This window comes from Cornus florida, unplaced genomic scaffold, assembly GCF_030987335.1.
Source record: "Cornus florida cultivar Cherokee Brave unplaced genomic scaffold, ASM3098733v1 CherokeeBrave_3.0.0_Hap2_Chr04, whole genome shotgun sequence".
Classification (NCBI taxonomy): domain Eukaryota; kingdom Viridiplantae; phylum Streptophyta; class Magnoliopsida; order Cornales; family Cornaceae; genus Cornus; species Cornus florida.
The window spans coordinates 19851021-19866834 of NW_026775574.1; the positions used below are offsets into that span (position 1 = coordinate 19851021).

Genomic DNA, 15814 nt, shown 5'->3' on the forward strand with positions numbered 1-15814 from the left:
GTTCGATCGATCGAAGCACCCTTATGATCGATTGAACTGCCTCAAGTGCGAGAAAAATAGAATTCCAGCCAATTAAAAGGTGTGCTCGTGGTGCAATCATTTGGAGGTCCTAGTGCACGAGGTCTGACCATTGGGTGTGACATTTGAGCTACCTATATAAGGATTTTGGCTATTTTGAGTAAAGAGGTTGGTTAGTTAGACAGGCTTGGCTAGAGATTAGGGAGAGAATACACAAATTGGAAAAGTTCTTCCTCTCATCTAGGGTTTTTACCAAGGAGGAAGAAGAGCTCTACCATGGAGATAGCCTTTGAGGGTTAGATGACAACATCAATGAGTGGCTAAACCATCTCTTGGGGCTAAAGTTAGCCTTAAGCATGCCTCCAAGACATTGATGTTTTATAATTAATGGGGATTAGTGTTGTAATTCTTGTCTTGACCTTTGATATATATAAATCTTGTTTCTACAATGATTTGTGTAGTTTAATACTTCTAATTAATCATTTAATTCTATTCATATGTCTATGTATGCTAGAATAGATGTTTATATATTTATCTCTAGATTTTGTTACATTGATGCATGTCTATGTGTGTTGATATTATGAATCTAGTGATGATCAAGGCATGGTGCTTAAATGGAATACTTTTGTGGTTTATTTGATGGTTCATACTTATTTCTTGATAGATTGTGCCACCTCCTTAGTTTAATTAGTTTAATCTTCATGTCACTAGTTTAGTTGTAGTATAGTTGCTTTACTTTCTTAGATAGGTTGATAATCCATTCTTGTTGTTTGATGTTCCATGCTTATGAATACAAGTAGTATATTTCACTAATTTGTTGAGTGTGCATTGATTGTGGGCTTATGAAATGATTAATGACTTAATTTGATATGTTGTGCTATTCACTAGATTGGCTAGACAATATATGCTTACATATCCATCCATGCTAATAATTCAATCAATGGCACACACTTTCATTTACAACACATATTCCCCCTAATCCATCAAATATTGAATGTTTAGGAAGGTTATGCTAAGTGGTGAACTCTATGACCCAAGACTCCTCTCTCTTATTCTCTACACTTTACTTAATTTAGTTGTTTTATATTGCATTTGTTTAGTTTAAATTGTAGTTTAATCCAACCACAAACCATTTTTTATCACTCGACCTACTAATCTAACATTGTTTCAACAACAATACTACTCCTTTCCCTTAGGACGATCCCTACTCACTCTAGCTACATTAATAGTTAGTAGTGGTAGTGGCATTCTATAAATTCAAACTTGGCCACACTACACACTTTAGGTGCAACTGGTACGAGACACACCAAATATTCGGTCTCTATTAGGGCTAATTTTTTTATATGTTATGCTCTATATGAAAATTAATAATTTTAAAAATTTTCTTGCAAATAACCCGAGTATTTTATAAAAAAATAAAATAAATAAGATTGTTACAGTAGTTTTTTAGATTGTTTATTTCTCTCTGGTTATAAAATTTTGTTAAACAAGTCTTATATTTCTGGAACCCTTGTTTTATAAGCTTTCCGTTCATATATTATTTACAATATTTGGATGTACAGTTTGTGAGATATTAATTTTTGAAATTTGAGAAAATTTAAATTTAAATAAAAAGGCATTTTAGTCCAAATATAAACTTTTTTACCCCCTTTAGATAGTTGAGGGGGGTTCTTTGGTAAAAAATTAGATAAGGGGCATTTATTGGAAAGGGTTACAAGTCGAGGGGAGGTTCTTTGGTAAAAAATTAGACGAAGGGGGTTTACTAAGAAAAAGTTACAAGTCGAGGGGGGTTTTCTGTACTTTGCCCTATATATATATAATTGTGTTCTACTTAAATATGTAAAATAATATAATTTGATTTGAAGCTAATGATTTGGGTGTTGTATTGTTATGAAATATATATGTTATTTATTTAAAATTGACCCTATTTGCCCATCCCTCTTTGTAATCATAATGGATGTTTTGCCCTCTATTGTTACCATGTATATTGACACCAACCCTAACCTTCCAATTTCGTTGGAGGTGTAAGAAGAGCAAAGTTTCTCATTTGGCATTTGCTGATGATTTGATAATGTTTATCCACATGGGATTTTCTCTCTAATTCGGTGCTTACCAAGGCTTTACATTCACATCTCTTTTAGGCATTTACCCTAACCTCTCCAAGTGCCTTATATTTACTTCTAATATCCTCCACAAGTTGAGGCACAGAGCAGAACAACTCCCTTTTTTTTCTTTTTTCTTTTTTTTTTTCTTATAAGTCAAAGCAGGACAACTCTCTATTACTTAGCTACCTTGGACTACCTCTTGTATCTTCTAGACTGAGAGCAAATGACTACAGATGAGGCATTGGTGGAGAGAATTACAGCCAGCGTGAGTTCAGATTTCTATCATACGTTGGTCGTTTACAACTTATCAAGTCTATACTGGTTAGTATTCAAGCCTATTGGACCAACCACTTCCTCTTACCTCTCGTGGTGATCCATATATCGAGTAAACACAGTCTTCAAAAGGTTTTTATACTAATTGTTGATGCAAAAATCCTGGCATTTCGGAACGACGGCGTTTACCTGTAAAATAATAGAAATTATGTAACATCGAATGGCACAACCTGCCGAGTACCCTCCGACGATCAAGTCAGTGATTGGAATCGTATAATAGAAAAGTCATTATGTATTAAATGTCCATTGAGTTTTTTCTCATACCTTCTTTAATGGGATCAAGTTGGTTCAACCGATGTCGATAGTTATGATCTCTTTCATCATTAACCGAGTTCGTTGAGCAGTTGTGGATGGTTGAGATTTGTTCTATCATTAATAACATATTTTATTTATTTTCATGAATCGAATGACGACATCATTGTCCTCAGCAAGTTGACGAGAACTAGTGGCTGGTCAATATAGTGTTATTTTTTTCCCCATCAGTTGCCCCCTATTTCCAGGTTCAGAATGGACTAAAAAATATAAACTTTTATTTATTTATTTATTTTAACCCCGAACATTATTCCCGATGTGAATAGTACTTTCAGGTATTGTTCCTGAGGTGGGATTTTTTTTTTTTGTCACCCGCACACTATTGCTAAGGTGAACAATAGTTTAAAAGGTGTGGGTTCAAATCCCACACTGAACAACACCGATGTACGGTGATGTATAATTGGATTCTCTTTAGGAATCAACACACTATACATTTGCATGTGTTTTACAAGCTTTACTCAACATGTAATGTTTCCAATTTTTATCATTTTTCGATTCCATTTTGTAGAATTTTTTGATTTTTTTTTAGGGTATTTTTGTCTTTTCTCGTTTTGCATGCCGGACACCGTGGGGTGTGCTAGGTATGTCTGAGAGTTGGTCGGGGCATTCCATTGAGTTCAGGACTCTTGGAAATGCACTGGTTCCCATTTTGACATTTTTTTTTTAATTTTTAGGTCGGACAGTTTCGGGTGGAACTCACTACCGAAATTGTTATGTACGGGAGGTTGTGCCTCAGGTCTACTGCATTCATGCAAAATTATTTTGTGCCTACTTACATTTTGTGACTTAAAAATTTTGTGGTTGGAAATTGAATTATATATATATATATATATATATATATATATATATATATAGAAAAAGGTGGGATATTTTAATTTTGGTGGGGCCTACCATTATTTCCATTTTAATGGCCAAGAGGCCATCATTTGCCTCATTTTCTCTCTCCTGTTAAAGCTCTCCCTCCCTCTCTTTTCTCATTTTTTCTTTTTCTTTTCTTCAAAGTTTTGAGCCAAGATCTCTTTCTCATCTTTTGGAATTTGATAGTGCCACTTAAGGTAAATTTAGAGAGCTTGTCGATCTCTTCGTTTTGATCAGAGCAAATCACCATTTGGCCAACCTTGGGATTTTCAAAAATTAGGGCTTTTGTCTTCAAAGAGATAGAATTGTCTAACTTGCATAGTCCTTAAATTTTGTAGTTGAATCCATGTTCTTCCCAAATTTTTACATGCCAATTTGATGTCAATTTGGTAGTAGCATGCTAGGGTTTTATTAAATTGATGATATATGATAATTTGTTTGTAGTTATGTGTTAAATGATGATTATGTGATGAGAAATTTCAATTGTTGAATGGACTATGTGGCTAATTGTGAGCAAGCATGCTACTTGATATTAATTTGACATTTTTAGTGTTCTTGAAATGCCACGCATGCTATGTGTTTGTAAAATTACGAATGTGAATGTTTAATTGTAAAATTCATACTATTGAGGTTTTAGTGATCATATGTTGACTTGTCGAATAATTGTATCATTATCAATGCCATGTATGTTCATAATTTGATGATTGTGTAACAATTCATGTAGAGGTAAAAATTATGGCTATATATGGGCAATGATGACTATTGAAGTTTGGGGATAATTGTGAGCATGGCATTAGCATTGTTGCATGGGCATTAAGCATTGGGTGTGCTGTGAAGGGAAATTTTGGTGATGTGAATGAAATGTTTGAAGAAAGGTTTTCCAAAACCCAGTTTTGGGGAGGTATCCCCTTCTATCGGCAGTGCTAGCTAGCTAGCTAATAGGGATACGGGAGGTACCCGTGAGTAATTTAGCTACCTCGGGCCCCAAATGGTAGTTGGGAGTCACCCTATGCCAAGGACGACTAGCAAATTCTCCCTATGGACGGCGGGGGTACCAAAGTCTAACTTTAGTACATTTTTGGTATGTGGATTGGGTGTGTGAGAGTATGTGTGTGGAATGCATTGCATAAGCCATTTCATGCATTGCATAAGCCATTTCATGCATTGTATTATTTTAAATGGTTGATAGTGGATTACTTGTTAATTATTGATGATGTGTGATCCCATCATGATCCCTATTCTCTTACACTATTCATGGATGTGTCTACACTACAACATATGAGGGTTTTACTAGTGCTTTTTGTTGAGTACTAATTACCAGCGCTTCTAAAAAAGTGCTGGTGTTGAGTACTAATTACTAGCACTTCTACAAAAGTGCTAGTGTTGAGTACTAATTACCAGCGCTTCATTAAAAAGCGTTGGGGTTGAGTACTATCAACACCAGCGTTTCTAAAAAAAGAGCTGGTGTTGAGTACTAATTACCAATGTTTTTTAAACAAACGCTGGTAAGTGCGAAATGTAGTGCGGGAAAATTTGGCGCTTTAATATTATTTCACTTTATTTCTAACTTTACCAATTTCATCCGAGCCCTTGCTTCTCTTCAGCCTCCCCAATCGTCTCCTTCTCTATTCTAGGTCTCAACTCTAAAGTTGCCCCCCTCTCTCTCTGCAACTCCCCAATCGCCCCAATCTCTCTCTCTGCAACTCCCCAATTGCCTCCATCTCTATTCTCGGTCTCAACTCTGAACTTGCGCCCCCCTCTCTCTATACAATTCCCTAATCTTGATGACTCGTGCCCTTCCCCCTCAACCACCCATCTCTCTTAGCAACTCTACCTCCAATCTCTCTGTCACTTCTCTCACTTTCTCTCTCTACGTACCTGTACCATACTAGTCTTGATTGAACAGAATGGTGAAGCTTGTATCGGCCCGAGAGAGTCGGATATACGGACCCCAGCTGGCTTAAAACAGGTTCGAGTACATGAACGCCGGCCTATACGTGTTCGCCACCATTGTTATTCTCTGTGGCTTCGCGGCTCAGCTCTCCAGCGAGCCGAAATCGAGTTTGGTTCTTCTACTTATAGGCTTAGCTCTCATAATCTTTGTGAATTTTCACAATCTCTTTGCTCATCTCACCAGCATTGATTACCAGTTTCCGTTGATGGAATTCGACGTCTAGCTCGGCCTCGTCGAGTTCGCCGTCCCCGTGGTTTAGATTACAGCTACACTTCTCTATTTCTTGGGGATTCTTTTTATTTTCATTCAGGTATGTTCTTGTTTGTTGTAATTGTGTCCAAAAATCTCTATCTTGGTGTTATGTTGATGATTATGTTCATTGGACATTTTGATTTAGACTTTTAAATATATATATATATATATATATATATTTCTAATTGTGGAAGAATTACCCATGGGGTTGCCGTATGTATCATTTATTTTTTAAAATTCATTATTGCCCATGTTGTATCTATCACCAAATAATCTCTCGAGTTTTTATTTTATTTTTAATTTTATTAAATTCATTATTTTTTATGCGCAAGCTATTCTATGTTCGAGAAGGTTTGGTAATGGGTTTAATACATTATTAATCATGGACTCATAATGTTCCTAGTCTATTTTATTTTTGTACATTTTTGCATACATTGATGTCTTTCTCATCTCTGAAATATCAAAATTGGAGTAGTCCTTGCTTATAAAAACTTTTGGGCTGAGCTCATTTTTTATTCTAATACTTCGGGAGCAGAAAATAAAAGAGGGTCAGTACATGATGGGTCTAAAAGATGAGATATTCTATTTTTCTTGGTTTATTACATACGTTTTGCAGGTAATTTTTGCATTCTTGCTGTTAAAATGAGTTAGTACTAGCATACCTTTTTCTGTATGACCAATGTTTGAGGTGGAGGTTTTTTTTTTTTTTTTTTTTTTTTAATTTCTGCAATTCTGTTTTAGCTTTCTTTTATTCTAATTTTTAGTTTGGTTTATGGATAAGGAATGTTATATAACTTTTTTGGGTTTTCTGAACTGTTATATTGCCATAGAAGTAAGGCACTTCCATTTTGTACTACTGGGTTTTTCATTAAGATTAGTTTCTTTAAGAAAATGATGTATGTGGTGCAGGTGTCACTCTTAAAGATCCTCACATTGAAGATCTTAGTCAAGAAGTTAGAGGGTTCATATTCTCTAAAATTCTGGTTTGTTTGTTCTTAAAAAAGTCACTTTACTTTTACCCAAATTGTGATACCACGTTACAGTGGCTTTGATGCTTTAGTTGTTTTTATTACTACTTAAATTGCTGATGCTTTATCTGAAAAAATTTGAATTTTTTACTATCTAAATATTCTGTATCACATTTTAGTGAAACATAGTTGTGACTTGTGACCTATAATTGCTATTGTTTTCCGAGTAGGAGAATCTTCTTGTCTGAAAATAAATTATGAAGAAACTACAAAATGTCGTTTCATCATCATACGCCATGTCTTCATCTTGTATCTCCCTCTCTCCCTGTCTTTATATATACATATTACTTGGTCTATACAACCCCAACCTCACAATGGGAAAATTAAATATAAGAATATGAAATCTTACTTGGTTATAAGCAGCAGATTTAATCCTAATACTGTTTGCTAGTGGGCTATGAAAAGTATTAAGTCTAATCCAAATGTGAGCAATTTGATTCCAAACAAAATGTTCTAAGAAATCTCATCCCAGTTTAAGAAAATTAGAAAGACAAGTGACTTGTGTAAGGTCAAAATTTCTTAACTATGATGAAAAATTGTTTAATTTTTAATTTTTAATTATGCTGATTATCGATTGTGACTAGCACATAGGATACAGTGACAGAATATTTTTCTTTTGATAAGTAAGATACAGTGACAACATATGATATTATGAAGTTCTAACAAAATTTGTGCATTGAGAAGACTTTTCCTCTTAAATCCTGATTGCAGTTTATCACCTGCTCTGTAAAGGACAAACCATCTAGAACACAAAGATTGATTAATCCCAACACTTGAGCTTCTTAAGTACCTTCTAACAAAGATAAATTTCAGCCTTAAAAGCATACCCACTATGACTGGCCTTAAGTGAAAGTATTGTTCTTTTTGTGAACCTTCATGACACCTAGTATGCTCTCCTACTCCTTTCTTTGAAGGCTTTCTAGTTTGGTTGCAAGAGTTAAGTAATTGTAAATTAAGGTAGGTAGGGATATGCTAGTAAGAGATCTAGATTACAGTGATTTTATTCCCAATTAAATGTATACCTTCTTCCACCCTTCTAAATACTTGGCACCTTTTCCGCTGCTGGACCCCAAAAGACTTTTTCCTCTTCACTCTCAAAGGAAGACCAAGATACTTAAGCAGCCAACCTCAAATATCACAACCTAAGGAGCTAGTAACTTTCCTCGGAATACTTTGGTTTTATCTTTATACCCCAAACACAAACACAAACAATTCAGAAATGGGATTATAGAACCCTTACTAAAAGAAAGAAACTAATATTTTATATTTGTATATTGGGGTGTTATACAAGCTCCAATTGTTCTACCCTCACAACATTCTAGTAAGAACATCAACTGTGAAAGTTACCAGAAGATTCTAGCAAAGAGAATTGCCCCATCTTTTTGTGTAGCTGGTACTAGGTTTTCTTCGAATGATCTTGGTGTTATACATTACTAATCATATGGATGTAGGGTTTTTAGTTTTGTAGATAACACCGCAAAAGGATCTTTTTGCATTTTTAGATACTAAAAATATAATGTAGTAACTTAGATACACTAAACTCTTATGAGTAAAATACATCTTCATAGTAGAGCTTTCGTGTTTTGATAACCAATGGTGGTTTTGGAGGTGGATGCAATGTAAAATCGTTGGCGTAGTAATATAAATGAGGTGTGTTTATCTTTCACAAGGATGTATTCAATTCTATTATTTACTTTAGACGGCTTCATGCACTAATTTGCATTCTTTTGAAAAAAGCATTTCTATTTTTTTACTTTGGTGTTATAGATTTTGATGCCGGTATTCCCTGGGCAACTATGTTATATTCGTAAGAACTTGTTCCATACAGTTTTTGTTGTGGATCCTGCATCCATTTGTGGACTTGAGGCAAGTTTTATTGTGCAAAAAGTGACGTCAGTTCGTTGTATGTGCATTATACTGTTGCCAGAATTACTTATCTAATTTTAGTTTATCTTTTGCAAACAATTGACACGATTATTTCTTTGTACAAGAATAGTTTTCCTCCAAGATTTGGGGTGATATTGTACTCAACAAAGTTTATCAAGAAGATTGAATCAAATAGTGGAGAACTCCCATTAGATCCTGTGGAAAATGACAGTGGGACAGAGGAAGATGTGTCCAGTTTGGTACTTCTTTCTATCTTATTATACCGTCTTTTTACATCTCAAACATGTCTAGGCTAAAGTTGATAAATTTATATAATACGTTATATGCATTTAAGGAGAATGCCTTAGATAATCCAGATGGATGCATCTTTAGAGCTCGGCCTGAACTACATCATTTTAAATAGAAATATGTTTTACTACTCCTAACAGTTTTACTTAAACCTTATAAGAGTACAAATTTTTATTATAGTAATTTGAAAATCAGATTTTTAATGAATCAGTTATAAAAAAAGGTTTTTGTTCTATCATCTAGGTTGTAGTAACAAGTTCTGCCTTTTTTTTAGGAAACCAGTGACTCACCATAGTTGATAAATAGCAGATCCAGACAAAAACAAAATACAAAACATGCATTGTCTCTTCAAATCACTAATTACTATAGATTATTTGCAAAATTAATAATAATTATAGTTTCCACAACTAATTTTAATCCTTTGGAGAATTATTATTGTAAATGCTATGATTCGCCACATTATCATTCTTTTAGGGAAATCTTGTTTCATATTGTTACTATTAGAAAATCTATCACACACACACGTTGTTTATCTCCTAAATTCTCTTCATATGAGTGATTATTCTTAGGTTCTAACGAACATGACTTTGCTGCTAGTATTTCTTATAGCAGTTTAGCATAACTCGGAAATTACTGTCTTATATATAATTTAGTATGTAAAAGGTTTTGTGCATGTTCTTCTGTTGTATATATTGATTTTCTAGTCATGATGCCAATTCAGTTAAGGTTATGAACTTTAATTTCTCTTATATGTTAAATTTTCATTTATTATAATGTGCGCTTAATGAATTTATAAAAAATGTAGGGTAATTCAAATCAAATGGGCAAGAAGAGTTGTTAAAGTTGAAGTTGAAGATGAAGATGGGGTTGTGGCTGTGCTTTCAGCATTTCCTTCGCCTTGGATGGGTTCTTTTTGAAAAAATTGTACTACATTTGTCAAAAATTCTTAATTCTTTTTTTGTCACATTTACTAGATCTAGACAATTTGGATGGTATTTTCATATTGGCCGGTTAACTTGTGGTTGTATTAGTAAACATTTTTTGAGTTTTGGTTGACATTTACTAGCTTTATCTATTAGTAGACAATTTCGATGGTATTTTTCATATTGGCAGTAGGCTAGCTTATGGTTGTAATATATAAAAACAATTTGGATGGTACTTTTATATTGCCAACTTATGTTATATTGGATGACATTTAGCAACCAAGACATTTTTCAAAACAATAAAGGGCAAAAATAAATAAATAAATAAAAATGTCCCTTTACCAGCGCTTCTTAAGTGCTGGCAAAGAGGGGGAAAAAAAAAAAAATAGAAAATGACCTTTTACCAGCGCTTCTTTAAGAAGCGCTTGTAAAGGGTTTATACCAGCGCTTCTCAAAAAGCGCTGGTAAAGCCCTACCGACGCTAGATTTACCAGCACTTTTTCAAAAGCGTTGGTAAAACGCTGGTAATTGAATTACCAGCGTTTTTTGGGACTTTTAGCAGCATTTTTGAGCGCTAGTAAAAGTCATAACTGTTGTAGTGCTAAGCATGCATTTCGTCTACTTAATTTTAGGAGATGCCCTTTAGGCAATCTCTACTGGGCCTTGTGCTCAGTCCTCTACATTTTTCAGGACATGGAAATGAAGTGGTGGATGACAATCCACCACAAGCTTAGTTAAGCTTAGTCGAGTTGAAAGAGACTTGAACTTCTTTGGTGCTTGATGTGTATATTACCCTTTTGTTATAAATTGTATTAGGTGCAATTTTGTATCTCACAGTCTAATTAAAATTCCAAAACTCATGTAAGGCCTTAAGGCTATATTTTGATGTATGACAGAGTTATTAACTTTAAATGGCATAATGGACTCATGTATGGTTTTATTTGAATGTAATGTCACCTAGTTGTATTAATTTCACCATCAAATGAAAGTTTTGGGACAGGTTTAGACTTTAAGTAAGGTCACAAAGGGACCAAAGGAGTGTCTATATGCACAAGTTCAAAATTTTAAGCTTTCTGGTGCATTTTCAGGATTTTGGTCATCTTGAACTAGATTAGCCCCATTGAACCGGTTTAAGTCCCCCAGTGCACCCTTTTGGCTTTCTCAGTTTGACAACTTGGATCATGTAACTTCGGGCGGTCATAACTTCTTTGTTTTGAATCCAAATTAGCTCATTCTTAAGTTCATTTTCAAGGATTTCGAGTTAGTTTTCTAATGAGACCAACCTCATCTTCAAATTCCATTTATGTTGAGAGTTATGGTTGTTTTAGTGGAGTAGTGTCGGAATTTCCCTTGAACCGAGTAAGGGTACTTTTGGAAATTCATAACCGATGACCGTAGAACTTTTTCGAACATCATGGAATGATTAGAATGATTGTTTTAAACTTCATTTGACTAGTTTAAGGGTAGATTATCCTTTTATATTGTAAAATAACCATTTTACCCCTAGTGTGTCATTGGGTTTGGTTAAGGGCCCGGTTAGCGATTCGGACCCCCGGTTCGTGTCATTATAAATTTGATATCAGAGCAATGGTTTGAATATCATTAGGATGACGGGTGGAGGCCTACCTAGGATTTCATGGGAAGTTGAATTGCATGTTTATATGCTTATGTGCTAAGTGTTAAAATTTGTTTTAAGAAACATGCCTAATTGCTTACTTATTTACCTAGTTATGTGTTAATTACTTGTTGAGTTAAAGCATGCTTTATTATTTCATGATAAGTGATAATATTTACGAGATTAATGCCATGGTTAAAAAAAAAAAAAAAAATTTAAAGCATACTGAAATGATAAGGTGTTTATTAATTGAGTTGCATATCATATATATGGGTATACTTACCAGATTATGTGCTTATTTGCTAAGTTATTTATTGTAGTACAAGCATGCCATATGTGTTAAGATGATAATTAATTGAGTATGAGAATCATGCACTATGTGTTTTGTGTTATATGTGTGTCACACTGACTAAAATAATCCATGAGTAGGTGTTATGTTTTCAATATGTAATTATATAGTAGGCGCGTTCCTATGTCGTATTAGTTCTGTGAGTTGTCACCTATGACTAGTAAAGGTATCAGCGTTGTGAACAGGGGTGATGTGAATAGCACAATCTTTTGAGTCCGGTTTCAATTGGACGTGTTGTTCCATTATGAGTTTTTTCCCTAGAGACTAGTAAAAGTGAAATGGTTTGATCTTAGGTTCCTTCTATGGCAGAGATCCTCACTTTCTTGCACGGGTGAGAGTTTGTGTTGTGTTTCCTCGGTATAGTGAGTAGACTCTTAGGATGATGGACTAGTAGGGTATGGTGTGTGAGTCATGGGTTCTTTTCATGCGAGCAGAGTTAATTAGATGTCATGTGATGTGAAGTGGTATATGCGGTGTATGACTTGTAAGGTACAGGTGTTGTGCCGGTTGAACATAATTAGCGTATGGATTTTCATTAGTGGTTCACTAATGTTTAAGGTCGCGAGTTTGTCTCTTAGATTGCCGTTTTGGGAGTAAGAGTAGTGGTTGACCTTGAGTTGGCGATGAGATGGGTAGGTTGCACCTTTTGTTTTGATTTCCAATGAGGAAGGTAGAAGCTTAATGTGATGTTGTTTGGTGACCATAAAGTATTGGTCACAGATTGTGTTGAGCCAGGATGAGGAGTGACCTTTTAGGCTTGGTGGCCTGTTCTATTTGATTTCTTTGTTTTGTGCCTTGTGTGCGGGTGTGTGTGAGCATGTGCAGGGGCACCAGAAGGCTACCACATTAGGCGAGTTGCAGGCACACAACTCAGATGAAATTGATGTGGACATCCCATTGTGTTGGATGGTAGTCATGGCGATTGGTTAGGAAATGATAGTGATAGGGGCATAGGAGTTGTTTGACCTTTTATTTGGTCGGATAGGTTAGTTGGAGGTATAACTCGAGTGTCCAGTTAAATACCAATGGGAGACCATTGTGTTGTAGTCGCTGTGGAGTGTAGTTTATGTGGTTAACCATTTGGACGTGGTGTATGTTTCCCTCTTAGGGACTGTTTCTGTAGCATGCCACGTATGATTCTTATTCTTGTAGCGGGTTATTGACAATGGTGTTGGGTATCATGAGTGATGTGTGTTTTCATATCAAGTTAGCATCACTTTAGAGGGAGAGGTTGGTTGTTGGAGGCTCGTTATTTCCAGTGGATTGGAGTTTATGCAGTTATTTTGGGAAGGACGATCATAAGGGTGTTAGAACTTGAGGTTCTTGTATTGAAGAGTAGGTCAGTTTAGGGGTGACCCCAGTATTGGGGTAGGAAGTAGTGATTGGTTGTTGGCCATGGTGGGTTTGGGACGTTGTTTAACATTGTGGTGACATTTATAGCTTGCCATTTTCTCTTAGACTTGGTTAGGATGGTGTTGCCACATAGGAGCACCACTCCTTATGAGGAGTCGGTAGGTTGTGGTGACGAATATCATAACGTTTGTGCACTGTGTAGGAGTTGAGGTTACCTTGGGGAGCTGTAGTGGCATGGATTAACGGTAGGTCATCCTTCTCACGTGTTAGAGGTTGAGAGGGACTTCTCCTTAGATTGAGTAGGATGCGATATCCTGGGTTGTATTAGTTACTTCCTAGCATTGCTACGTTGCGTGTGTTGATGTCCTTATGTGAAAGTATTTGTTTTATTTCATTCTATATTGTATTATTTTATTTTATTTTATTTGTGCATGGCATTCTTAGCACTAGGTGTGCATGTATTGTATGTTGGGTTTAGTTCTTTCTGCATTAGCATTTTAGCATTTTATGTGCGAGGTTCCAGTGTTGATAGTGTATGACGGTCTGTTAGTGGCGAGATCGCCTAGATTTGAGTTTATAGTTTTGTATGTGTATCCGGTTGGTTTTTCTCCTGATGTGTAAGGAGTTTGGTTCATCTCAAGTGAGATTGGGTGTCCATGGTTGGACGATTGGTGAATAACGTGTGATAGGGTGTCGTGTGCATTCGAGTACGAGTTGTCAATCTCTGGTGAGTGCGGGGTTCATTACCCTTCCATTTTTTTGGTACTAACAAGGACGTCATTTGTCGTATGTCATGTCCTCCATCTAGGAGTTGTACGCGTCCGCGGATGGGCTGACCTGTGTGTGGTTTGTTATACTATTAGTGTTCACCGGTAAAGGTTTGGTTGAATGAGTCGATTCACTACCACGGAGGGAGGTGTAGTCTTTGGTTTTTGTAGTGCTTGTTCTGAGAGTGGTCTTGACCGGTGGTGTGTGAGGCACGAGTTGTCGAATGGTGATTGTATGTTTTAGGTGTCTAGTACTAGCGGTGATGGTTAGGGGATACGTTATGAACTAGGAGTTTAAGGATGATTAAATGATATGATGTGAGTTATGCATTCGGATGTTCTTATAGGCATTTGATTTGAGCAATGTCTTCAGGATAAGTGTTGATGTCGCCTTAGAATTACATGATTAGAGAAGATGAATGTGTGATTCCATTGAGGAATAATATGGGTGATTGAATTTGGTTTTGAGATCTCAGGTATGAGATAGTCACATTGTGTGTTCTAAAGAAGTAAGAATTGAAACGAGTGATTTTAGGGAGTTGTTTACATGGTATGGGTTCTATGAAGAGATCATAGATCTTATGCGTTGGTCGATGATTATGGTGCTTGGTGTCGTATTATTTTTAGCTTTTTATAGGTTGTGTGATTGAGGTATCATCAAATTTTAAAGCTGGTGTGACTGTATAGTTGTTGAGGTTATGTAGAGCGATGGATTGATTAGAGAGTGGATCTCATGGTTGTTTTGTGGACTGTGTGGGGCTGTGTTTGAGGTTTAGACCAGAAGACAGGAACGACGTCTGTGTTGAGATCAGATTGATGATGAGAATGGCTTGGCCAACCATTTCTCCTGAATTACTCCCTCTTTAGCACGATATCTAGTCAAAGGTCTCTGATTGTTTCGATTTATCAATAACAGTGAGAGTACGGTATTGCGCGATGTGTCGGCGTGACAGTGTGGATTCAAATGATTTGTCTCGGGTGACGAGGTGTGTTAGGTAGGACCAATTGTTCGATAAAGGTTGTGGTTCAATTATTTGATCGTTAAAGATCTTATTTTGAGAATTTGTGTCCGGGGCATAGGATTGTGCATTTCATTATTCTAGTGGTTCATGATTATGTAGTTGTTGGGAAATCTATTGATTAGTCATCTTGAAGTTATTTAGTATGATGATTGTCGTATAGTGTAGTTGGTAGTCATTGGAGCGGTTATGCGATGGTGTAGCTATGCGGTGGATAGTGAGTGTTTGGTCTAACACGGACATGTAGATTTGAGTTTTTTCTTGATTGTGAGATGGATGGGGAGGAGGTTTTGTGTGTCATTTAGAGGATGAGTGGAGTTTGGATGTTGGTTTGCTCAGTGGTCTTGTGACCATTCTTCTTTCGGGCTCTGAAGCCTTGTGTAGCAGTGTAGAGGAGACCAGTGTTGGTTTTGAGACGAGTGTAGAATCTAGCGGGTTTTATGTATTTTCACGACCTAAAAATTCTAATAAAATTCTCGATTTATTTAAATCCAAATACATCAAAATACACCCATTATCATAAAAAATGCCCTCTTTTATACAAATTAATTTCCTCAAATATACACAAAATTCTCCAAATAAATGAATTAAATCTTGTAACGCCAACTCTTCCACCTAAACACGAAACTAGCAATCCCCGTTCGTCTTCGGTACCTAAAACTAGAGGGTGGTGAGATGAAAAGTCCCAGTAAGAAAAACCATAACAAAAATTTCATGGAGGTTTAATAAAAACAGCTTCACAAAATATACATA

At 35.8% G+C, this 15814-nt stretch overlaps 1 long non-coding RNA gene across 3 annotated transcripts; it reads left to right on the top strand.

The window, feature by feature from the left end:
* The first annotated feature begins 5215 nt into the window (after positions 1 to 5215).
* Positions 5216 to 10132, top strand: LOC132302926 (uncharacterized). Of its 3 annotated transcripts, XR_009480996.1 has the most exons (4): positions 5216 to 5890; positions 6742 to 6815; positions 8857 to 8986; positions 9841 to 10132. It is a non-coding gene; the product is annotated as an uncharacterized LOC132302926 (long non-coding RNA). The 3 variants fall into 3 exon arrangements; XR_009480998.1 differs by lacking the exon at positions 6742 to 6815 and having other exon boundaries at positions 8852 to 8986; XR_009480997.1 differs by lacking the exon at positions 6742 to 6815.
* Positions 10133 to 15814: the final 5682 nt, after the last annotated feature.